Source organism: Rhinolophus sinicus, chromosome 17, assembly GCF_057876585.1.
Source record: "Rhinolophus sinicus isolate RSI-liver-muscle chromosome 17, RSI-T2T, whole genome shotgun sequence".
In the NCBI taxonomy this organism is placed as follows: domain Eukaryota; kingdom Metazoa; phylum Chordata; class Mammalia; order Chiroptera; family Rhinolophidae; genus Rhinolophus; species Rhinolophus sinicus.
Window position 1 is genome coordinate 151,571,909 of NC_142517.1, and position 27,892 is coordinate 151,599,800.

Below are 27,892 nucleotides of genomic sequence, written 5' to 3' on the forward strand. Positions count from 1 at the left end.
ACACACACACACACACACCTCAGAACAAATAGAGGGATCCTTCTAAAGGGGAGATGTCGCTAAAAGCCAGAATGTTATTATTAGAGGACACAATATAGACATCAGCTTTTCTCTGCCTCTTTCTAATGCTGCCAGACAGTCTGTCAACTCCCACTCAGGAGCAAGGAAACTCCCTGAGTTTGGAATATTTTAAGGCCATTTTGAAAGTCACGCTGGCATATTGTTGCAGTGTGCTTCAGTGACATATAAAATCAATCTCTCTCTTTCTGCCTCTCTCCATCTCCTAATTGTCACAGCTCTAGACAGCAGTGGTTCAGTTCACTCCATAACTGGATGTAATTTAATGGAGTTAATTAGTCCCTGAACCTGCCTGCAGAAGACTTTTATATTCTAGCTCCAAAAGAGATAATACCAACGTGTGCAAATAGGATAAGTAAGAAAGCACCTCCACCTTGGAGTTCTTGCACATCTAATAAAATGAAATGAAAAAGTCATTTGTTATTAAAAAGACCTTGATTACTTTGTCTTGTCATTTTGGTTTTCGGAGTCTGTTTAACAGCACAAACGTAAATCAAATAAATGGAATGCATGATTTTGTTAAACAGTACATTTTTATATGACTACGTGTCAAACCAGGTTTAGTAAGATACTTTCAAACATGAGACTAGTGACCTAAAACCTTTATAATCTTGATATGATTTAGACAAATTTTTAGGTTATACGTTTTGACAAAACAAAATAAGTTCATATGAGAACATTTTGGATATGCCAGGTGACAAATCACGTTCTCTTTAAAACAAACAAAACTGTTCATCTATGTGAAATGCTGTATGGACACTAGTTGTTACTGAGCTTCTGCTACATCCTGGGCACTGTTGAGGTTAATGTTAGTCTGAAGGTTGGGGTGATTAACTGTCTAGCTAGGGGAACTTAAAATAGTTCTTTATGTAGTTTCGTTGTGGGACCCTTTAATGTTTTTGAGCAGAGAACTGACATAAACTGACTTGTGCTTTAAGAACCTAGGAGGACTAGAAATGACGGTTTAGAGATGTGACTGAAGGAAGGGAACAAGTTAAGAACAACCTCAGAAGTTCTAGGCTTGAGATGATAAGGGAAATTACCAAACTTAGACTGTTCTAATTTTTTTCTGGCTGATGAAAATTCAGCCTGTTTTAGAGAGCTCAGAAGCACACCCACAATTATGTAGACACTTGATTTATGACTGAGTTGGTATTGCAGAGCAATACCATTGCAGAGCAGTGGAGAAAGAATGAGCTTTTCAATAAATAATTCTGGGTCAATTGGCTATTTATGTGGAAAAAATGAAATTGGAGCCCTGTCTCACAAAAGGGGATGAAAATAGTTCAAGTGAATTAAAGACCTAGATGTAAAAAACAGAACTATAAAGCTGTTAGAAGATCATATAGGGAAATGTCTTTATAGCCTTGAGGTAGGAAAAGATTCTTTAATAAGGTGACCAAGAGTGCAAGACTGATCAATTTGACTATATTAAAATTCAGAACACTGATCTATCAAAGGATTCTATAAAGAAAGTGAAAAAGCAAGCCATAACATAGTTATTTGTAATCCGTAGAACTACAAAAAGTTAATATGCAGAATATATAAAGAACTCCTTGAAATCAATAAGGAAAAGAAAAACAACTTGTTAGATATGAGCAAAAGAATGACTGTATTTGACAGAGGAGGAAGCACAAGTGTAACATATGAAATGATGCTCATACTCAGTATTAAAGGAAATACAAACTAAAATAAGATACCATTTCACAATCCTCAGACTGGCAAAAAATAAGAACTCTGAAAATATTAAGAGTAGGTGAAGATGTATGAAAGGGGGAAATCTCAAAAACACTGTTTACTGGATGATGTGTACATGGGTACAACCACCTCTTTGAAAATAGTTCGACATTGCCCAATTTCATTTGCATGTATGCTATGACACAGTAATTCTACTTGTGGGTATCTACCTCAAAGAATTTCTTCTATATATGCATTAAGAGAGGTGTACAAGAATATTCACAATATACTGAAAATAACTCAAATGTCTGCCGACTGTAAAATGGATAAAAAGGCTGTAGTCTGTGCATACAATAGAACACTTTGCAGCGGTGAAATGAATAAACTACCGCTGAAAGCATCAACATGGATCATTTCGAAATTGATGTTGAAGAAACAGTCAACATAAAGCATGATTTCATTTGTATGAAGTTGAAAAACAAAAAATAACTAAACAGTAAGTTGTGTAAAACTACAGGAGCAGGAAAAAGAAACTATAAAAAAAAATAAGGAGAGTATAACACAAAATTCAAACTAGTGGTTATTTCTGCGGGAGAAGGGAGACATTCAGGGAGGTACGGAAGGGGACTTGTAGAGATGATAATGCTTCATGTTTTGCACTGGGTTATGGATACAAATTCATAGACTCTTCTGTACATTTGCTGCAGCTTATACTAACACATTTTTAAAACGAAACTCAGCTTTTAATTTTAATCATGATCATTTTCAAATACGAAAGTGGAGAGACTAAAATAATGACCCCTCTCTTCCTAACACCCAGCTTCAGCATGTATTAACATGTTGTCATTCGTGTTTCATACACACACAGAGACACACATTTTTATTTTTCTGGAGTTTTTAAAGCACATCCCAAACACTGTATCATTTTACCTGCAACTATGTTAATATCTAACAAATAAGAACTTTTTAAAAATACATCATGATCACATCTAACAAAATTGACAATAATTTGTTAAGATCAACTAATACCCAGTTCTTGTTCATTTTTCTCCCATTATCTAAAAATCACTTTTTGTAGTTCATTCGTTTAAATCAGGGTGAAACAATGCCCATATATTAAATTTGATTGATATATCTCCTAAGCCCCTTTTAATATATAAAAGTTCACCCCACTCATTTCTTAAATTGCTATTTATTTGTTAAAGAAATCAGGTCCCTTGTCCTATAGAATTTCCCACATGGCTGATTACAACCTTATGGTGTCATTAAAAGTGATGGTTAGTTCTAGAGGTTTAATTACATGCAGGTTCACTTTTTTGGCAAAGAATACTTCATAGATGGCGCTGTACACACATGCTAGGAGATATGAAGATATGATGTGCTTCCCATCACATCAGGAGACACATAAAGACTGGTTGTCTCACTTTTAATGTTAAGATGTACCGAAAATTCAAATAATATTGGTCTGATTTATCCATTAAAAATGTCCATGGTTTTAACAGTCATTCATGAGTGTTACCTCAATCCATTATTTCATTAGAGGTTACAAAATTGTGGGTTTTATAATTTTGTCATTTCTTCTGCACTCGTTAGTTGGAAATTATCTATGGAGAACTTGCTCCCTTCAAGTCTTTAGTTAACTCGAAATACAGCTAGCATAGGAAAAAAAACGATAAATTTCCCCATTTACCAATTTTCAGAATAATGAGTTGATGCCATAGGAGAAACTCCAAAGCTAACCAGTTTTAAGTAACATTCTGAACTTGTGCATTTTCATATATTTGATTTGTTTCAATCCATCACAGTCATTATTCTTGTTATGCTCAGATTGTCCCATCTTCAGCCAACGGGAGATCCTTTGAATTGTCCCCTATGTCTGTTTTTTACCAGACCCCAATAGTCTTTTGTAGATTTTTTGCTTTCTGGCATACGATTGTCCCAGGTTCTATGCAGTTCATGTTCAAGCCTGAATCAGCCGTTTCTCTAAAGAAATCCATATCAGCTTGCTCTTAAAAAATTTGTTTAAATACCAACAAATTCTTTAAAATGTGTTTTTCATACTTATCACATTTGAAGGAAGAAGTTCACAAAAGATTCTTAATGAAACTTGTGCCAAAATGACTCCTAGGAGAGTGTGAGCCATTGAATGATATTTTCCGCAATAGCAGTTATACATTTGTGCCTTCACCAACATTTAAGAAGCAATCTCTATGTGCAGGACGCTGGGGATACATTTGACTTGGTATATGTCTGCACAGAGTTTATGATCTAGTGAGATTGTCTCTCTCACAATGAGAACTTGCGATAAACTCTATGAAGAAAGCAACAGGATAATGGGAGGAGAGTAGCTTGGTGGGAGTTAGGTTAGACATTTTCAGTAGGGAAAACCACTTGGAGGAGACATGATGAATGGGAATGGGTCAGCCGTTAGAACCTTGTATGAGGTGAAAGGTAGGGGGTTGAGTTCACCCTGTAGAAGCAGCAGCAAGTTAAAGACTTTGAGGCACAAATTGTCCCATCCAAGATCTCCAATCTGGTTTCAATTATAACTAAAGGTAAACTTTTTTATTACAGTGAATCAGGAGTGGACCAAACAAATTAGCATTGATTAATGCCTTTGTTCTGTTGCCATCTGCCTAGGAGTATTGAAATAATTGAAAGATAAAATTAGAAATGTTGCTACAAAAAGCCTAGAGAATCAGTGAATTAGAAATGGGTATCAGTGAATTGGAAATGGGATTTAGATTCATTAGAAAGACTGAATGCAGAACTTGGAGAATTACTGATGGTTGGGTACTCTTACTTCCACACTAGGTAAGTAGGTGATATCTGTAATACATTTACTGGAACACTTAAGTCAGAAAGGCTAGATAGTTTTTGTAAGGTGTGATTGTGGCTGGCATCTGCCTATATGTTGGAGTTGTTACATGGTTAAACAAATAAGAATGTAGATGAAAGGGAACAAGTGGTTATAATTTACAATGAAGTTCTGTCATAAATATAGAATTGTTTTACAGTCTTTAGGGAAGGTTATGTATAAATCTTCTAATCTGATGTTCCTTAGATATTTATCCTCAGGCCGTATTTTGTGGAGCCCTGTCTAAAGAAATTAAAATCTTATTATCTTTACAAATAGTGATAAACGTTGTTTTTATCCAAATGAAACACAAATTTAGAAATTCTCAGAATGTGTCCCTATCCCCTACCACAGTTTGAGAAGCACTGTTTAGTTCACACTTTTTATTACCGTTCATAACTCCCTTCCTGACCAAACCCTTCCCGTTATCCAGATTCATTTCCTTCCATTACCTTACCTATTGGCTTGTACTTCTTTCCTCCCCTCTATGATGGCTCCTCCCAACCCTCATCATATTGTTGTACAACTCCAACTAGCTTGGACTTTTTCTGGTCCACCTGCCTACAGCACCTTTCACCTTTCTTCACACGGTCCGCTCTTACTCTTTCCTTAAGGTGCAGCTCCATCAAGACTTCCTTCAGCTACCAGGTTGGATTGCATGCCCCTCTCACGGTACACAGTCTGAAACTCTCTCTGAATACCAACTAGTGTGCAAAGTCATTGGAGGCACGTAGAAAAGTGTCAAGACTAGGCATCCTCCAGAATTCATGGTAGGAAATGCGGTTAAATGCTCCAAGTTCCATTCCAGTTTAGAATTCAGTGATTTTGTGATTCGTAATAGTGACTGTGTAACGACCACACACTCATCCCTTCCTGCCCCAGCGTCTTTTAGGCCAATCAAAGGAACACAAATTTCAAACAGTAGGTACTAAACTCTAGAAAACATTCCACCAAGAAATGAAATAGACAAAAAGTATACATGACTTAAAAATTTTTTTGATACATTTATTAATGAGGACTAAAATTGAGAAACTCAGTCACAGCGAATTCTTGATCCTGTTGATGGTAGACTACTATATCCTAAATTTAGCAAGTAATGCATGGAGTTGGATGCTGCTCTCTAAGAATGTGGTGAAACTAAGGCCTCAGTTGACCATTAAGGATATACATTAATTCCCGCCCCCCCCCCCCATCACTGCTGCTTCAGATGAGTTGTCCAAAATCAAGTTTCACCTCTTTATCACCATACCCTAACTGACTTAGCCCAGATGGCCATCTGCACAAAGGGATGAGTGAAACAATTTGGTAACTAATTCATTCATCCAGCGAGCATTTAGCAAGCACCATCAACATGCAAGGGACTGTTTGTTGATGGCCTCTAGAAAGCAAATAAAGACATAAACTCTGCCATGCTTCCATTGTTTGTACTCATTAGCTGATCCTATGAATGTATTTGTAAACAGGTTGCTGATAAGCATTATTATAACCTTTGATGGCATCAAAGCCCAAAATAACAAGATTTTCAAAAGTTAAGGAAGAGTCAAAGAGAACTTTTTGCCTTTCCTCACTTCTTTCAAAACAGCAACTTTAAAGGTAATGATCTAGAAGTTTCAATTCTTAGCTATTAAAGACTTCTTTAAAAAGTATTTTAAACTGAGATGGAACAATGTTTAAAAGCTGAGATTTAACCTGTGAGTGTGCATGTATAATATATATAATATATTACATATATTGTATATATTGTATATGCACACATACTCTTCAAAGCAGCACTGAAATGACAAGACATAACATGTATTTCCAGATCAATCAAATATTTAATAAAAGTAAAAACCCAAGTTTATAAATTCTATTAATTTTCACCCATCAGGGTATGGATTCTGTGACATTATAGATTATTAACCAAGATTATCATACCTACAATGGAAGGCATTGGTAAGTCTGTTAATTGATGCTATTGTGGAATTAGAAAGCTGGGAGCAAAAGAAAGAACGGGTAAAGGAAGCATCATTTTTAGCATCTTTAGCACTCGTAAACTTTCCAAATCTGAATTATAGTTGAATTCTCAGCAATACTTTGTTTTTGTTCTTAAGATTTCCTGTTGTGTTATCTGGACTTTATCACCATCATTGCCATCACAATTAACTTTGAAAATTGTTTTAACATTGTAATTACTTTTTAGCTGACAAAACCGTCTCACATATGTTACCTCATTTGACCCTCACTGAAATCCTTCCATTGCCTTTACAGATATTGTTAGTAAAGGCACAGACTCTGGAGTCTGACTGCCTAAGTTTAAAGCTGGCTATTCCACTCTCTCGCTAGGAAAGTGTAAAATGTGGTCATTGAGGGGATTCAATGAGTTAATATATGTAAAGCATTTAAAACAGAGCCTGGCACAAGAGTAAGCACTATAAACGTATTAATTTTCATTAGTTGTTTTATGTTTGAAAAAAATAAGGTTCAGAGATATTTGATATTTGGCCTGAGTTAGTTCTTTATGACAAGTTAAAAATCTAGGGCAAATCCCCAGATTTCTGATGCTAAAGGCCGTATTCTTTAATATTGCTTGGTACTACCCTCCTACTTAGATTGAGTTTCCTTTAAGATTTCTTTCCTATTCTTTTTTCTCCCTTTCATCCCTTTCTTTCTCTCATATGTTTTTCACCTTCACCTTCACCTTTCTCTTCTCTCCCTCATCCTTCTCCTAGCCCTACCATCGCCCTCGCCACCTCTTCTTCCACTGGTGCCACCAACATCACCACCAGAAACACTAGCATGATGCACTAAGTTGACAGCAAACTTGAAAAAAACTTGTGTTGATAAATTTCTTTTTAATGGAGTGATGCGCTAGAAAGAGAGGAAGGAAGCAAGGAGGGAAGGACGGAAAGGAAAGGATGATTTATATATTATAACATGAAGGGAAACAATTTAGCTGACAACCATACTATGCTGTATATTTAACTTGCAGTTATGATCTCTACTTATTTATAAAGAACAAATGCCTAAGATGAAAAGTATGCTTGAAAAGGTTAACAGCATGCTATATACTGCAGAAAAGATGAGTGAACTTGAACAGATAGCAATAGAAGCAATCCAAAGTGAAAAAGAAATGCAGAATAATAAACTGTGTTAATGCTATGAATTGGAATTGATAATTTATATAAAATTATTATCTAGAAAACCATGGGAATACTTGTGTGAAAATTACCCTAGTATGGGAGTTAGGGTGTTGTGGTAGTGGATAGCTTTGTCGCTTTAGTTTTCAATATTTATTTATTTCATTGTTTATTAAATGCCTTCTGGGTGGCCTGATACTGTTAATCAATAGGGCACTAGAGACAAATTGAATATAGTTCCTGTCCTTGAGGGGTGTTCAGTTTAGTAGAGAAGACAGACATGTACACATTTAATTGCCCTAATGTATGGTGAGCCGGATAACAGAGAAGCATCTCATTTGGACTGCAGAAGTCCAGTGAAGCTTCTCTAAAAGACACATTTTTTTAGCTACAGTTTGTGAAACAAAAAGAAAAGGAATTCACCAAGTAAATAAGGATTCAATTGGGGTAGGGCTAGAGTTGGAGAATTGGAAAATTTCAGGCAAATCATCAGAATGTGCAAAAGAATATGTGTATGGTTGGAGAACTACAAATCTTTCATGATGACTTACAACTCCAAGTACATGAATAGGTGAGTAGGGATTGAGACTGGAAAACCTAAGTGGGGGTCAGATCAGGACGATCTTATTAGAATACTACTGTGCAATAAGTGGGATTTCTCAGTATTTTCTACATAGGCAACATGAAGAGCCTTTAAAATCATCTGGGCTTTATTCTGTAGGCACAAGTGAATTATTGAGGGGTTTTATACGATCTGAGTTACAAGGTCAGATTTATGATTAGAAAGATTACGTTGTCCTCTGTATGGTAGGTAGACTCAGTTGGGATAGGGGAGACTAGAAGCAGAAATTCCAGTTATTCCAGGGAAGAAATGACAATGGCTTAAACTAGAGCCAGGATATATAAGAGCAGGGGAGCAGTCCATTCTGGGTGCAGGCAATGAGGGGTACATTTTCTGTGGAGAATTGAAAAATAATAAGAAAGCTAACTAAAATCCAATATGCTTTATATTACCACTCTGCATCCTTTTTACCACTAAACAATATTAGTAATAAATCACTCCTCCCTGCAAAAATCTTTTGTTGGTCTAAGTTCCAAATAATTGCTATGATTACTGTTGAATTTTAATAAATGTATTAGTTATCTATTTCTGCTTAACAAATTACCCCAAATTTAGCAACTTAAACAACAAACATTATCTCACATGGTTTCTGAGGGTCAGGAATTCAAGAGTGGCTTAGCTCGATGATTCTGGTTCAGGGTCTCATGAGAATTAGCTGTCAATTGGGACTTTAGTCACCTCAAGTTGAGAGAGAAAGAGGAAGAGGAAGAGAGAGAGAGAGAAAGAGAGAGACACGAGGCTCAAAAAAAACCAGAAGCTACAGTGTCTTTTATAACCTAATCTCAGAAGAGACACGCTATAAATCCTAAGGAGAGCATGTACAGAAAAAAAGAGCAGGAACCAAAGGTGGGAATTAAATCAAAATGTTTATGGCATGTAAACCTGGCTAAAACCTCTAGACATGCTCTGGTCTAATACCTTAAATCACCTAAACATCAAACTAGCTTACAAGAAGCAGAAATTCTACAGACTTTGTAGGATCACATCACTTCCTTCAATAACTTATTCAAGAATTTAGTCATTCCTATTATCAAGAAATACCATTTTTTCCTAGACGCTCAAATTACAATTTATGACATTAAGAAATCATACCCTGCCCTGTAGAAGACAGATAATGTTTATTCAGTGTTCTATGCTATAAGTAACTTCTCAGGCATCTTTTCTGTTGACTAAATAACCTCAAGGTTTTCATCTTTCCTTTAAGTATTTTCTAATATTTACATGCATTTTCTAGGTCTCCTGTAATTTACTATATATCATGATTCAACTGGATAGTTTAGCAAAGCACTGTTTTATGCTCAATAAAGTATGTGCTCTACCAAACTTAGTCTACACTTCTTTTAAGATCATATCATGTTCTATTATTATAAAAAGGAACAGGAGAAATTTACTATTGATTTATCAGTATCTTTAACTTGTGTTCCATTGTAATCTCAAACCCATTGATGTTTAGGTCTAGATTATCATCTCTACTATTCTGTCAGCAGAGTATATTTTAATTTCAGGGCATACGCTAATTAATATACCTTCACACTTTTCTATCGAAATTCTTTGTACATATCTCTAATTTATAAAGAAAACTTTCAATTTTCTTTTTGTATTTTTTAAAAAGTGTTAATAATTTTGTCATGTTTGTTATCATACCAGAATTGAGAGTTTCCCCAATTCCATTTTGTCACTGATAAGGAATATTGAACAACATTGGGGACCTAAACTTCACCCCAATGTGGTAGCTTTCAATTAGATTGACACTAAGGTGTTCACCTGAACTTTGGGGGGACATTATTCTCTGTCATATTATGCTATTAGGATTGCATGAACCTTTTTATAGTTGCAACCTTCCCACTTTAATGGATATTGGAGCATAAGCAAGGCTATAAATCTGTCTGGTGGACTAAATTCCAGCTCACATGAACCTCAGTTGTTTCCATTTCCTGCATGTACAATGCAGAATGCAGTGATTGTAAGCCGTCCAATCTTTGTCAGGACTTTCTGTGTTTGGTATCTATTGTGATTGACACATCAACAGTAATGAAATGCGAGTCATCCTGTGCTGTCATGATGCTTTAGATGGATTTCCTTGTATTCAGAAGATGTCTGGCCTGGGGGTGGGGGCAGAGGAAATCTGATCTGGCATTCAGAGGAACAGTTCCTGTACCCTGAAGTCTAGAAGGAAGTAAGTTAGACTCCTGGCTAATGCGATTACAGGGCAGAGGTGTCTACTGCTGTGGAATCATTAGGATAGCCCAACTCTTTGAAAGATGCGTCTCTTTTGTGCTCAAAGAGTGGAGTCAACACCTCTTAATGAATGTTGAGCAGGGAGATTAGATTGCCTGTGGGGTGATCGGCTTTGGTGGGGAATGGGCAAAGTGTGGTTAGGTTAGGGTACCTTTGGACCTTTAGGATCTTGCACAAAAAGCCATTTTTCCATTGGCTTCCTTGAGGTCATGCTTACATTTAATTTCTCTGAATCCTTTAAATTTCATAGCTCTTGCACAATATTAGCTACTTACTGTGTTTCCCCGTAAATAAGACCTAGCCGGACAATCAGCTCTAATGCATCTTTTGGAGCAAAAATATAAGACCCAGTCTTATTTCATTATAAGACCGGGTATAATATAATATAACATAACATAATATAATATAACAATAATAATATAATATAATATAATATAATACCAGGTTTTATATTAATTTTTGCTCTAAAAGACACATTAGAGCTGATCGTCCGTTTAGGTCTTATTTTCAGGGAAACACGGTACTAAATGTTAGTTCACTTAATCCTCTCAATTACCCAGCTTTGTAGGTTACTATCTGCATTTGCAGATGAGAAGACAAAGCCTCTGTGAGGTTACATCTTGCCCAAGGCTTCAGAGTGGAGGATTTGAACTGATTGCATTCTGCCTCATTATTTCATTTTAAGCAAAGACCCAATGGAAGATATGAGTGGTTCAGTTAATTAATTTTATAATTAATTTTGAAATTAGTAGGCACATTTATGTAAATTTTCTGTAACGTTTTTATCTACTCCTATCTTGTAAAAGCGCCTTCTCATTTTAATTCAGATATAACTATATTTTTTATATAGTTGTAGTCATAGCAAATGCACAATTTCAAGTTACACCTTTCTCGTGTAACCCTTCATTTACATTTTCTACATTGTATAGTTTTCATAGTTATAATTTTAGTAGCTACACAACAACACAGTGAGTACATATTCAATCATTAAAAAACATTCTTAATATAGTAGTGAAAATTGAGAGAGTACCATACAAGCTCACCTTAATGTAGGAACACCAGAACTACGGGCAAAAAAAGCAAAACAGAGGATGAACATTTTCCTAGTGAAAGGATTTAATACAGAATTCCTTTTAATAGCATGCTCCCCAGAATTCCCAGGAAATTCAGTTTTTTAAAATTAAGAGTTACACACTTTTGTAAAGGTCTGCCTAAGACTGGATAATTTCTGAGATCCTTTCTTAGCTCCACCATGATTAATACATTGATTGGGTAAAATGAGGCTAGGTGTTTATAGTCTAGGTGTTTTTCAATTACAGAAACCTACAGGAATGAAGGATGTGTTTACATCTCAGGCCCTGGTGGTTCAATAAAAACTCTTCTGAGTTTTTCCCTCATTTACTTCCACAGTCCTGAGTCCAAGTGTTTCTAGAATCGCAGAATGTCAGGGACTACATGCGGTTGTCTATTCTAGTCCATCCTCCTGCTTCCAGCCAGGACCACACCCAAACCACCCCAGACAGATGAGACTCTATCTTATTTTTAACAAGATCCAGGGCTGGGAGCATTCTTCATTTCTTCAATAACTCTATTTCAAATTTTTTCCACACTTTTGATTCAATTTTCACACAGTTAACAGAGAGTCTCCACGTAATTCTTACCACTTGAGATCTAATATGAGATATTTTTCATGATTTTAAAATTAAGGAGAAAATAAATACGGCAAATAGAAAACAAAATGTAGTTTAGATTGTCTGTGACTTTAGATATGCTAGTAAAATGTCATATGTTATAACGTTAAGATGTGCCATAGCAAATGTTTCCTAAAAATCCTAAATTCTGTAAGTGTAAATACATATTTTAAATATCTTAAGACATTTGACTAGGAATATATGATTATATTTAAGAGAGTAGATAATAATATACCCTTCTCTTAACCCCACCCTCAAATATTTTATTCTTGTTCATTGAGATTATATTTAAATGAGATTACGTATATTGAACACGATTATATTTAAGACACACAGTTATGAAAACCATTCTATTTCCTTTCACACACACAAAATGTGGTTTTATTTTTTTTCAATGAGGTTAGATTGTTTTGGGGTGAGACAATCACTATTTACCATTCTGCTAGTGTTCTGCTAATTGCCTCCCATAAGCTTTTATTTAGGTCTTCTTTTTTTTTCAATATCAGGAAGTTGAAAAATTTGAGGGGACTTAAAAGACAAAGGTTAGCCAAAGACCAGAATGGCTCCATCAACATCCCTACTTTTACATTTTCCACACACCCAACCTGCTTGCCTGGCACTGCATGGAAATCTTTCTTCATAGGTTAGGACATGCTTTCCTAAAGCATCAGGCATTATTGTTATAGTTTTGGCTGGTTTATTTTATAAATTTCTTCTACAAAGATAGATTGCTTGTTTGCTTCTTATAGCAACATTCTGATAGACCTGGCTTCATTTTCTTTTTCTTAGAAATTTTCTGTTTTGAAGAATGGAAACAATAGCAAACAGTCCCTCTTAATCCCATCTTTTTTTGTCTGTTTTCTTTCTTTTTTAGCACTAAGGCTGATATGAGGCCATAAGAGCTAGATAAGAATTCTCTATCAGATTCAGCCATTCTGCACATGATTAATTTTGTTATGGGCAAAACAGAGTGTATTTTCAAGGTTCCTCTGGCAGTCTCTGTATGAAGTTATTTCTGCTTTAAATCATCTCAGTTTGTGTGTACTAAAATAGAGTATGGTCTTAGTTGAAACAATTGTTTTCATCCATTCATGCCACAGTATCTCCTGAACTTTTAGGATCATATTTTTATCCTTACGAAAATGGTTGATATCACTTTGACAGGCTGTCTTGATCTTTTTTCATGATTTATAAAATCCCCATGACAGAGACATAATTTTATTTTTCACATTATCACTAATTTTAGGGCAAGTCACCTTAGTACAAAAGAGAAAAAGAAGACAACAATCTGAATCTGATAACAGAACAAAGCAGAAAACAAGATATTTTTTCTCATCAAGCTCTGGTAAAAACCTACAAATTTCTCAATTGCAATAAAATGTTGTATTTTACCAGTGTTTGGTAGGCCTATGTTCAACAAATACTACTTAGTGATTAATAGGTCTGCAAACTCAGAAAATGTAGCCAAAGATGCATTTGCTGAGCATATGAAATTGTAGTACAGTCTTTTTATACATTCACATGGTTTGGTGGGTGGGATTCAGGAGATAAACTTAGATTTGAAACCTTCCCCTATCACTTAATTGCTGTGTGACCCTGGGCAAATTACCTAACCTCTGTGTGCCTCAATTTCCTTATTATAAAATGGGGAAGATAATAATTGTTCTTACTCATAAGTTGTGTTAAATTTGTTATGAATAAATATATATGTCTTCATATTGTATGAATATTATGACATTATTCATGTATATACGAGGTGTGATCAAACAATATGGTGAATATTTAAATTTTAAAAAATGTATTACAGTAAAAGACACATTGCAATGAACCCCCCCTCAAAATACTCCCCCTCGCTTCGAACACACTTATCCAGCATTCTTGTCACTTTCTGAAGCAGTCTGGAAGTCCTCTTTGGTGAGTGTCTTTAGTTGTGCTGTTGTGGCTGCCTTGAAGTCCTGAATTGATTCAAAACGTTTACCTTTCATGGTCATTTTGAGTTTGAGGAAGAGCCAGAAGTTGGACGGTGCCAGATCCAGTGAATAAGGTGGATGAGGACACACCTTCGTGTTTTTATTTGACAGAAACTGCTATCTATACCAGAAGGGATGTGTGACATGGAGCCTTTCTGTTGTGATCACAAAATACGGTGAATGCTGCTGCCGAGTGCCATCCAACAGAAAGGCAGGGATCTTCAATATGGGGAGCAGTGCGTCAAACATTAGTAACAGTGTGTAACTAGTTTCAACTTGTTTCGTGCAGTCAATTAGGTGTGAACTACGGTTGAGAGAAGGTGTGTTTTAAAGTGTGCTGTAAATTATCCTCCATCATGACAATGTTCAGTGTCATACATCGCTTCTGGTATGGCAATTTCTGTCAAACAAAAACATTACAGTGTGTCCTCATCCACCTTATTCACCAGATGTGGCACCATGTGACTTCTGGCTCTTCCCCAAAGTCAAAATGATTCAGAACATCAAGGCAGCCACGACAGCAAAACTAAAGATACTCACGAAAGAGGACTTCCAGAACTGCTTCAGAAAGTGGCAAGAATGATGGGATAGGTGTGTTCAAAGTGAAGGGGAGTATTTTGAGAAGGATTAATTGCAATGTATCTTTTACTGTAATAATTTTTGTTTTTAATTTAAACATTCACCATGTTGTTTGATTACACCTTGTATATATCTCACTGAGAAGGGAACCTGGTAAGTAGTAACATGATATGTGTTAGCTATTATTACTAATTTTAAAATGTAAGATCTTATTGCTTCAATTTTTATACTGATCTTGCACATTAGCAAAAATTGTGGTGTGATTTTGGAAATGATTTCCAAGAGACTAGGAATTCTTCATAGAAATTCCAGACAGCACAGTAACTCCTAAGTTATGTGCAAATATGAGGAAAAGAATTTACCTTTTACTGAGCAAAGTTACCACTATTTTGTGATTAAGTGAATCTTATGTTTCAGTTAACTGTCATGAAAAGTCATGAGGCAACTATGACTTTCTTGAGATGTGCAGAGCTGGCCTGAACTGAGCCAGTCAGTATGAATGAGGATCCATATTCCAAACTTCCTTTAGTTTAAGGGGACATGCAAACTGCCTTAACATCATACTTGTCACCCTCTCTTCTTGCCCCATGGTGCTATCTCCAAGTTTTGTCTGTATTCCCTACATTTCAGTAATCAGTTGCCAAGTTTCAGACTTCTTTACATGGCATTGGAACAGTCAGTAAAAATCACTATATCTTTCATAAATTCTCACTATTGTTCCTGTTATATATAAGAATTGCTTACTTTTAAAAGAACTACAAGCAATTTAAAATGCTGTCTCATTTCTAGTATTCATGAATTTGGTAGATGAATATGAATTGAACACTAGCGTGTGCTAAACACTTGATATATAAGGATAAATAAACCATGGTCATTGTCCATATGGGATTTACACTCTGATAGTATAGTGTTGATGTCTTATGTAGCTGGTCCTCATGATTATTTAATCTATTCACTAAAAGTTCTTTGTAATTAAAATATCAATACTTACGATGCTTTTGTGTTTATTAGTAGACATACACAGAACAGCAAAAAGTTTTCGTCCCTTTTTAGGCACATATCCAGTTAAAGTCAAACAGAACAACCCTCTGCCTTCTTATTTCAGTTCTCATACTGTAAACAGGGCTCTTTGTGCAGTCTGTTTGTTGCCACGTTTTTGAGTTTTTGTGCTTCTTCTCGGTGATTTTGCTGTTTAAAATGGCTCCAAGTACAGTACTGAAATGATGTCTAGTGTTCCTACTGTGATGTGCCTTATGGAGAAAATACATGTATTAGATAAGCTTTGTTTAGGCATGAGTTATAGTGCTCTTAGCTGTGAGTTCAATGTTAATGAATCAAAATATTGTATATCCAGAAAAAGGAAGAGGAAATTCACCAGTCTGTAGTTGAGACAGGTCCAGGACATGCTACAGTATAGACTATCAAAGAATATAAATAATATAACACTGAGCTCAGTATTCACTAATTCAGAGTTTCCAGTGACTTTATAGAACTTAACTACTGTGAATGACAAGAACTGCCTTACATATAAGATTATATTCTTTTATACTCTATAGCAGTGGCTCTCAATCATGGTGATTTGCACCCCATGAGACATATAGCAGTGTGTGGAGGCATCTTGAGAGTCATAACAGAGTGGAGGGTAAAGGGTGGGAGGGAGTACGACTGGCATATAGTGGGTAAAGGCCAAGGATGCTGATACACTTCCTACAATGCACACGACAGCCCCCACAACATCTCCCATCAAAAATGTCAACACTGCCAAGGCTGAGAAACCCTGCCCTACACTGAGGTCTGCAAACTTACTATAAGGGCTAAATAGTTAATATTTTCACCATTGTGGGCCACGCAGTTTTCCATCACAATTACTCGACTCTGCTATAGCTGCACCATGAATGCAGCCACTGACACTATCCCAGCTGACAATGGATACAGCTGTGTTTCAATAAACTTTATAAAAACAGTCATCATAGTGGATTTGAGCCTGGGCTATAGTTTGTGGACACCTCCATAGCAGTGATTCTCAATGTTGGATGCTCATTAGAGGAACCCAAGAGCTTTTAAATTATGGTATTGCCTGAACTCCCCTCCCCCAAATCCTGATTTGACTGATTTGTGAGGGGCCCCGAGTGTTGGTATTTAAAAGCTCCCTAGGGATTAGAATGTACAGCCAACACTGTAAGCCATTGCCATCAAATGGTTGCTGTTTGTCTATTTGAAAGTTGACCCTCACAGTGGACCCTTATCAGCAATCAGCAGACCCTTGTCTTGCAATCCCAGGCACTCTCCATAAAGTCCCCAAATTAATGGCTTTTTATTAGTGCTCATTCCTCTGAACGCCTAAGGTTCAGATTTAGCACTACTCCATATTTTCAGGTACCTTGAAACTCCACACTCTCCTCGTTTTCCTCCTGTACTTCCAACTACTCTTCTGTCTCTTTTTCAACCTTTTGCACCTTAAATATAGGTACTCCCCAAAGAGCTATCTTAGGGCTCGTCTCTGATTAATTTTCCCTGGACTGTGTCATGGCATTACCTCTCTATAAACAATATTCACACAACTGTCTGTTGGCCCAATCTCTCCCAGAGGAGTTGTTTTAGTAGCCTACCTAGTGACTCTATTCTTGGTTTGATCATAGTTTTGGAAATTAGGTATGAAAATTCTTATTGATGAAATTAAGTTACAGTCTCTTCTTCCAGATATCAACTCCCCCTGCACAGGACGTTTCATAGAATATTTTAAAAACTGCAATCCTTACTGCAGAACTACCTTACAAGAGAAACAACCCTACAATAAGGTCACTTGAGGACTTTGTGACATATCTTATACACCTAGACATAACTTATGCTGAACAGAAAGTTTCCAGGGTATACACATTTAAATACTATTTAATAAGAATAAGCACTATAAATGCCCATTTTGCATTTATGTTACCAGAATACTGCTGGAGTTCAGAGTTATAATAATGAGGCACTCACTCATTGCCAGATATATCCAGCAGATCTTGGCAGAAGATAGGTGGCACACACAAACTGGGGAATGGGCAAGTTGTAATAGGGTCTCTTTACAAAGGTGTATTAGTTTCCCAGGGCTGCTGTAACAAATTACCACAAACCTGGTGGCTTAAAGCAACAGACATTTATTTTCTCACCAATCTGGAGGCCAGAGCAAGGTGTCAGAAGGGCTGCACTGCCTTCGGAAGCTCCAGGGGAGAGTCCTTTTTTGCCTCTTCCAGCTTCTGGTTGCTGTTGGCATTCCTTGACTTCTCTGACTTGTGGCCACATCATCCAATCTCAGTGTCCATTCTTATGCTGCTTTCTTATCTTCTGTGTATGTCACGTTTCCCTTGGCCCTTCTCTTATAAGGATACTTGGATTTGAGGCCCACCCGAATAGTCAAGAATGATCTCCTCATCTGAAGATCCTCAATTTAGTTACATCTGAAAAGATCATTTTTTTCCAAATTAGGGGTGAAACCGTGGACATATCTTTTTAGGGGCCACCATTCAGCCCACTACAGCAGTGGGAAACAAATAAGGGACAGGGAGGCCCTCTTTACTAGGACTGCAGGAGAAGGGGAGGAAGTGCACAATGGAGTCTGCAGCCAGTAGCTGTAACTGTCGGGAGGGGAGGCAGGCACCTGACAGCAGTGAGGCTGTTGAAAGAGAATTTCACTTAACATGTGGACTGACATAAAAAAAAAAAAAAAGCTGGGGGAATAAATACCCAGTTTTAAACACCCTCCTGCTCTTGCCTCTCATTGGCCAAATCAAAATGGACTCTCAAAGAAAAAGATGCTTAATGATGCAGTCCATAAAAGAGAAGGGTGGAGAGTAGATCTGAAGGGGCAAACAGAAAACATCCTGCATATCAGGACATGACCCTCTTGAGGAGGAACAGGAACGTTCTCAAGTTAGAGGTTCAAATGAGGTTGCTTTCACAAGTGCAGCAGTAAGGTTAGCTTTTTATGTATGTAAAACACAAATGAGAACATAGTTCATTTTTTTTCCCCTGTAATTTCAGACCACTACACATTGGTACTGGGAATTACTAATCACCTCTGTGTTTTGGGAAAAGAACTATAAGTAGAGTACAAACCACCACAGTCATTTCCATATTTAGGATAATCTTATTACCATAAGCATCATCATTATTATAAATTTACTTCCCTTACTTATATTCCTTTTCTTTCTCAAAAGGAATTTAGGTGGCTCCTGAAGAAGAGCAGATGTATTATAAGGATGACGAAGGTGAAATAGACAATCAAAACTATGGAAAGGAGGAGAAAGCAAATATGTCAATCTCAAGGGCTAATAGAGTTGCTATGATTGAGTATCAAATCTGATTCTGCCTTCCTGGCAGCCATCATTATGATAACATAGTTAGGTCCACATCTCACTCTAACAGAGCTTTGCTTATCTAGTCATGAGAAACTCCGCACTGATGATGCCATAAGGCTGTCTTCCTTTCCTGTTTATGTAGCAGTCACATTCTATGATTAAAAATTACCAGATAATTTGTAGAGCTAATCCTTTATTGTGGAAATAAAAGTTTGAGGGCTAGAAAAAGGACTCTAGAATAATATAGAGGGACCAGAAGAAATGATGAGGGAGAGGAGAGAGAACATAATTAAGGTCAATGCCGCTTTTCTAATTGCTAATTATTTTCAAATTTTCTCACCCCCTCTTTTATATTTCTTTTTTGCTTTATTGAGGTATACTTAAAATATAATGCATTTAAATTTTTATGATTTTATTTACTTTGTTATATTTTTATTGTAATATATAATAATATACTCGTATATTAAAAATTCGCCAACTTTATGTGAAATTGTTGGTGATTTTTGATAAATGTTTATGCTGTGAGACTACTATCACAATCACGATATATTAATTGAATGTTTTTATCACTGCCCAGAATTCCTTCATACTCTTTTATACTAAATCCCCTCTTTCCTCTGCTGGCCTCTAGCAACAACTGATTTGCCTCTTTTCAATGTAGCGGTGGCTTTTCTAGAGTTTTATATGTATGTAGTCTTTTGTTCCTTGGTTCTTTCACTTAGCATAATGCTTTTGAGATTCATCCATATTGGTACAGATATCATAGCTCATAGCTCATGTCTATTGTGGAGTAGTTATGCATTTTTTGAATGCATCAGAATGTGTTATCTATTCATCAGTTGAATGGACATTGGAATTTTTTCTAATTATGAATAAAACTGTCATAAACATATGAGCACACATCTTTGTGTGAACAACATCTCCATCTTCTTTGGGTAAATACCTCATAGTGGGATTAGTGGATTGTATGGTAGGTGTAAGTTTAACTTTATAAGAAACTGCCACATGGTTTTGAAAGTGGCTTTATATTCCCACCAGCAATGTGTTTCCACATCTTTGCCAACACTTAGCATTGTCAGTCTTAAATTTGGCTGTTTGCGTGTGTGCATAGCTAGTATCTTTTTAATTTGCAATTTCCTAATGATTAGTGATGGTAAGTATCTTTTCATTATTTATTTATTGGTTTTTGGTGAAATGTCTGTTCAAATCTTTTGTCCATTTCAAAAACTGTCTTTTGTTTTCGTTTGTGGTCTTATTAAATCTTAAAAGGCTAGATTTGTTTTAAATAAATTCTGATTGAAATAAATTCTTTAGTGAATGTGTTTTGCAAATATTTTTTCTCAGCTATGAAAAAGAAATGTTATTTATAATCATAGCGCTGTTGTAAAAATTCAATTAGAGTAGATAATTTGCAAAGGTTCTGAAACCTAATAGCTACTTAGTAAAGGTGAGTTCATTTCCCATGTCCTTTCTCCCTACCAATACATTCAAATCCTTTAGAAAATTTCAGATAGACACAAGCAAGAAAAAGTCTTTCAATGAGGACATCTTGGAGAGAATATTTTCAGGACAGTGGTGGGGGTCACAAGGGAAATTGCAAAGAATTAAAGAGTGAATGGCAAGGATTTAATCGGGGCAAAGATTATTCTTTCAGGAAATTAGGAGAGAAAGGAAGAGAAAAGGTGGTAGCATAAGTGAGAGGTAGGATAGTATAGTGGTTAAGCACAAACGTCTGCAGCCAGGCTGCTTGCATTTGAAGTCCAGCTCTGTCGCTTACAAGCTACGCAAATATGGGCAAGTTATTCAGTCTTTCTGTGGAAGAGCAGGTAAGAGAGGAATGCATGGCCTCAAGGGAAGTAAGGAAGCACGAGCCTGGGAAAAAAGGCTCAGATTTGCCTTTAGTAAAGCAAAGCAGTAGTAAAGACCACAAGGAATTCTGAGGGATGTGTCATATCAGATTATCTTACATTTTTCCATGAAGTGTGATGTTAAATCATCTTCCCAGAAAGAGGGAAATCAAAGTCAGAGTGGGGAGTTAAAGAAAGTGAAACACGTAAGAAATAGTCATTGTTGACATTCAAGTAGTGATTTGGCAAGAAAGGTATTCAAATATTGCCAAAAATCAAGAAGGATCCAGGTGAGCTTGGAAGGCATGAGTCAGAAGTGGGTTCCATCAACAGATTTTTGTGACTTGCTCTAACAATATTTATCAGTCTGGGAGCAGGGAGAAAACAGAACACAACCTACTGAGGGAAGATAGTGGTTGGCAAAACAGAAAATATTTAAGTGATTCCAGATGAACACATTACTGAAAGAGTCGATCATTTTACAGATGTATCTATACTACGAAATAGTGTGCAGCTAAAGAGTGAGGTGTCCGTGAGCATGTTTTATTTCTGTAAGTAGAAAAAAGGAAAAATACGTTTTAAATGATACATTTTAAATGGCTGGATCAGACAGAGTAAGAGACAGAAAGCTGAAAGTATGGTGGTGGCTCAGGTATTTCAGTTTCGGTGATAACCAAACGCAGATCGAGTTGCGCTGATGGATGGGGAGATGTCAAATGGGGAATTTTAAAGTAGAGATTCTTGAGACAGAGTACTTTGGAGGTTGAAGTACATAGTCTCATGTGTATCAGAGAGAGAATCGTTTGGGGAGAAATAACAAATTCATTGATGGAGAGACTACGGAAAGCATTAGGAAGGGTCCTGCTGGGGGTGGTACAGGAAGATGCTCACACACACTGAGGAAGACTGAAGTCCCCATGAAACTAGGAAGAACACTTTAGAGATCAATGGGTTATAGCAGAGATTTCTCATCTACATTATTTTGCCCATTGATTCTAAACACAGGTGGTAGATCTGTCTCTAGATGGATATTTGCTTGGCCTTGTCTTGTATGTAATTCTCAGTGAATTTGCATTATATCTTTTATAACTGATGTCATCTCAGTGTTAATCGCACACCCAGGCCATGCTCCAGAAAACATGAAGCGATCTAAGCCTGGTTCTCAGCAGCTTCCTCCTCATTTTCAGGTGTAACATATCTGCTGGGATAACTCCAGTGAGCTGCCTTTGCCTAGGACAGAACAGAAGGGCTGGAGATTGTGGAAAACAAAGAGTTCTTCCCTTCTGCTTCCTGTGGGACCACCCTAAGAGGGCGAAAGAGTGGAAGGGACTGTTTATCCATATTTCAGTACTTGTTAAAAAAACATACCTTGGCTTTTGACTCAAGGTGGTAGTGTATATGTTTTACACCTTTGTACTTTCAGCCCCCAGGGTTCTTAACCATAAGTACTTATGCGTGTAAAAGACCATTTAAGTGACTGAAATCTCTAAGGGAGTCTATTCTCTTTCCTCTTCCACTTCTAGTGTTTTAGGTAAAGTTGTATTTGAAGGAGGCCCGCAGGAAGAGCAAAAATCTTCATAATTCAGAGAGAGCGTATGAAACATCATTTACCACATTGAAAAAAATTAAATTTGCCATGCCTACCTCAAAAGTCTTAAAATTTATTTAAACAGGGTCAATTTCTTCTTTTTCTATGAAAGTAGGCAAAATATTGCCATTTAATATCCCCATTCCAAGTAACTGAGCAGTGGAGGTGCCTGTACTGATAACTCAAGTTTCGAAAAGGGGTTTTGAGAAAACGTTTTACTATTTATGTGGTCCAGACTGTCTGTCTCCATTAAATACATTCACGGGATAATTGCTTAACTTTCCACTTTTCTTTTCTGATGAAATCACATATAATATGTCCAAAATGGCTAGAAGGAATCATGGGATTTATGCATATAAATACAGCATTGCTTTTCAAAAAGGACAGAATATGTTCAAGAACTATTTATATTCTGGGTAGCTTTGAGTTGTATATATTACATGCACAGAAAATAATTCATTATGAGCACATCTCATGGTGTACGCCAAACTAAATGACTCTTTGATACTGATGTCATGCCTATTCATACTAGGAGGAGTTATAGACACCAAAAAGGACCAAAAGTTAATGCCAAGAATGCGCGGAATGGTTTCCACAGATCATAATGGCACAATTGTCTGATGGAACAAAATTGAAAAGAACTAGAGGATGGAAAAAGGGTGTGGCGTCTGCAAAAATGAAAAACTTTATTCATGGATTCAAATTTATGCTTAAAATGAATTGGATGTGATATATCATTCTCAGTTTTCAGGCAAAAGTTAGAAACTAGTTAAATAGAGATGGAACTTTCAGAATAATCTGGCAAATTCTTTTGGAAGTTTCTTTGCCCCCACCTCAACTATACTAATTATCACCAGTTCTATCTTTCTTCCCTAAAGAATGACAGAATCTCTCTCTCTCTCTCTCTTTTTTTAAACCAGTGCTTTTGAAAAATATCCTTCATATCCTTTTTAGGACTTCATGCCACTAATCCTCACATTGCCTTGTAAACCTGCCATATCCTCCCACACATCTGGAACAGCCTGTTGGTAGAGTCTGCTACCATAAAGAACCCAACCTGACGAAGAGACACTTGGGAAAAAAATTCTCGTCCAAGGGATAATCCCAAACTTTTTTGTCTTCCCATCAGACTGTTGGTTATATTTTCATTCTGTTCTATAAGCATTGTTAAAACTTTCTTTGATTTCCTTTATCAACCCTTAGAAGCAATAAGCAGCTTTAAAATTATTATGATTCTGTAAATACGAGACACTTAAAGGCTTCTCAATGGTACAATTTCATGACTTTGGTGTCATTTCAAGGATAGTTTCTTGTTGTAAGTTTAAATAAAGGTGTCTTTCTTATGCCACCAATTACTTAAAATCATTCCATGGTTTAGCTTGTTTCACAGTGTCTAGTTCAGACAGTTTTATTATGGTGCTTTCTCCATTATATATCTAAAAAGTTTCTTTCTTCTCTTTATTACTTGAATCAATGTCATTCTTCTTTATGACTCGTGACTTTACGTTTTAATTTGTCTAGTTTCTTCATTTGTGCACCAATACTTTCGTACTTACTCCCACTCTCAACTCTTACTTTAGAACTCCCTTTTGGAATTCTTTCATCTTAATAGTATTAAAATTTGGACTAGTTGATTTCTAGACTTGATGTAATTCTAGAAATTTACTGTGCTCCTGGGTTGGATGGAGCTATTATTTTTGTGTCCTACATCTTCCTTTGATTACTTTGTATTTTTATTCTGCTGTAGTACATTTTCAAGCAACTGCCTATCAAAAGATTAATGTGATGCAAATGTTCTGAGACATTACAAGCTTGAAAATGTATTTATTCTGCTCTCACTTCTGATTGAGAGCTTGACTGAATGTTGAATTATAGGTTGCAAAAAAATTCCCTTAAAATTTCCAAAATATGAGAAAAGAAATTTATGAAAATGCCACAGCTAACATCTACTCTGTGGTGAAAAAGTGAAAGTTTTCTCCCTGAGACTAGGAATAGGACAACACTGTCTGCTTTTGCCATTTTTAATCAACTGTGTACTGAAAGTTTCAGCTAGAGCACTTAGGCAAGAAGATGAAATAAAAGGCATCAAAATGGCAAAGGAAGACGTAAAACAGATGACATGATTTTATACATAGGTAATCTTAAAGAATTCTTCCAAACTATTAGCACTAATAAATTAATTCAGCAAAGTTGCAAGAACAAGAGCAACACACAAAATTCAGTTTTATTTCTATACACTAGCAATGAACAATACAAAAATAATTAGGACTACAATTCCATTTAGGATAGCATCCAAAAGAATAGAATACTTAGGAACAAATTTAACCAAGGAGGTGAAAGACTTGTGCACTGAAAACTACAAAACATTGCTGAAAGAAATTAAAGAAGCCCTACATAAATGGCAAGACGTAATATGTTCATGGATTGGAAGATTTAATATTGTTACAATGGCAATACTACCTAAAGAAATCTACAGATTTAATGCAATGCCTATTACAATTCCAATAGCCTTCTCCTCCACCCCACCCCAGAACTGGAAAAGCTAACCCTCAAATTCATATGAGATTGCAAGGGACCATAAACCACTAAAACAATATTGAAAAAGAATAAAGTTAGAGGACTCAAGTTTCCTGATCTAAAAACTTATCACAAACTACAGTAATCAAAACAGTGTGATACTGGCATACGAATAACATATAGATCAGTGGAATAGAATTGTGAGTCTAGAAATAAACCCATGGATCTACAGTCAATTGATTCAACAAAGGTGCCAAAACCATTTAACGAGAAAGAATAGTTTCTTCAATAAATGGTGTTGGGACAACTGGCTATCCACTTGCAAAAGAATGAAGTTGGACCCTTACCTCACTCCATATACAAAATGAACTCAAAATAAGTTAAAGACCTAAATATAAGAGCTAAAACTATAAAATTCCAAGAAGAAAACTTAGGAGTAAATCTTTATGACCTCAAATTTGGCAGTGGTTTTCTTAGATATCACACTAAAAGAACACGTGACAAAAAATTGGACTTCATTGAATTATTAAAAACTTTTATGCATGAAACACCATTAAGTGTGAAAAGACAGAATGGAAAGATATTTTCAAACCATATATATGATAAAGATCTAGTATTCAGCATATGTAAAGAATTCATACTCAACAACAAAAAGGAAAAAAACTCAATTTAAAAATGGGCAAAAGACTTGAATAGACATTTCTCCAAAGATGATATACTAGTGGTCAAAAAGTACGTAAAAAGATGACCAGTGTCATCAGTCTTTAGGGAAATGTAAATCAAAATTACAATGAGATGCCACTTCACAGCCACTAGGATGGTCACTGTGGGAAAAGCAGGAAATAAGTGTTGGCAAAGATATGGAGAAATTATAACCTTTAAACACTGCTATGGTAAATTTTACGTTACATGTATTTTATCATAATGGAAAAAATAAAAAGATGGCAGAGGAGGTTACAGTAGCCACCTGTTGCTGGTTAATTTTGTCAACTTGGCTAGAATGTAACATCCAGTTATTTAATAAAAAACTCATCTATGTATTGCTGTGAAGGTATTTTTAGAAGCCTTAACATTTACAGTTGTTTAAGTAAAGGTTTCCCTTGATAATGTGAATGAGTCTCATCCCGTCAGTTAATTTCCAACCTGCTGTCCTACCCTACAAAGTTTAGACTTGCCATGCCCTACAATTACATGTGTCAATTCCTTCAAATACCTCTCTCTCTTTCTCATTTTTATGAGAACAAAAAAGATTCTCTTAAAATATCGAAGCATTCTTCTAAATCTTTGAGTTGCTGATGAGAATTCTGATACGAGTTTGATAATCATTCTTTTGCCGATGACACTCTAGATCTCCCGAGATAATCAGCTCGATTTCTTTAAAGAATCCTCAAATTATTTTGCTTTGCATTAAGTGCCTGACATCAAGCTCTTCTATAGGAGGGGAACTAATGTGGGACGGGTTAATTGTGAAGCATATTAATCTAGAAATGATTCCCCAATTTTTAGCCATAGCCCTCATCCCTCACCCTCAGTCCTGTTTGGCTGATCATTTTCTGGGTTCCTTGGATGCACTTCCTTCCACATATGTTCTGAAATGGGGCTTCCTTTTTTTTTTTTTTTGCTTCATCAATACACAATTTTCCATCATCTTTTCATCATCCAGAAATATGTAGCGATTTCATTTCAACTAACAACCCCCTCCACTTTTCCTCTTTTCTTCTTGTGCAATTATACTTATTTTTAAAAATTCATTTTTACTTTAATTTTACCTCAGGAGAATGAGCTGTAAACACACGTGCTCAGTCACCATTATAAACCCAAAACCCCAATTTTTAAAAAAGTTTTTGCAGTCTGAATTCTGGGTTAATTCCTTAACTGAAAATATTCAATTGAATTTCTCCACCAACTTTCTGTTTCATCTTTCTACAAGAGTGGTATCATTCAATTTTTTTCTTTAAAAAACTAATTTTGTCATTGTTTACCGAAAAATCCAGTTTATTAGATAAATTGGAAAATAACAAAAATCACACACAAAAAGCATCAACCACAATCTCATCACAGCAAGCTTATTATTGTTAACTTCCAGTCTTTTTGTTCTCTTTAAAATCACCATGTTTTCCGTCTCCAATTCTGTTTCTACCCATTTTACAGATTCTACTCTAAAGCCCAGTACACGAGGTGACAAAGACAGAATTCCCTCATCACAGGTGGGAAAGGAGAGGGACACCTGTGTTAATTTTTATCTTTTCATACTTGATATTATTATAAACCAGGCAATGATAACTGTTTTTGTAGCCAAATCTTTGTGAATATTATTAATTAATTTCCTCATGACAAATTTTCAAGAAGTTGAGACAAAAGAGGCAAAAATACTTTTAAAAGACTCTCCACAAATCTTGCCAAACGGCCCCCTGGACTGGTTGTTCAATTTAAGTACAACCAGCAATGTCTGATAATATGCTTTGCTCTACATTTTTCTCAATACTGGCTATTATTATTTTAAAAGTTTTTTTGTAATTTAATGGGTAATAAGTGCAATCTCACTGTTTAAATTTACATTTGAACATTAGTAAATTTAATTTTTTCATACATTTATTGAATATCTGTGGTTTTTTCCCTTTATTTTAGAAAATTGCTCATTTTGTGGGGAGTGTTTATTCTTTTTTTAATTTTTTAAATTGTTTTACTGATTTTTTCAACCTTTGTCATATTACTATTGAGAACCTAATATGTGCCAGGTACTGTTCTAAGTGTAAGGAACACACACAC

At 35.9% G+C, this 27,892-nt stretch overlaps 1 long non-coding RNA gene across 1 annotated transcript in view; it reads left to right on the forward strand.

Annotated features, from left to right (window-relative positions):
• Nucleotides 1-27,892, forward strand: part of LOC141572364 (uncharacterized) — a 97,261-nt gene that overhangs the window by 769 nt on the left and 68,600 nt on the right. The gene's annotated exons all lie outside the window — the stretch shown is intronic.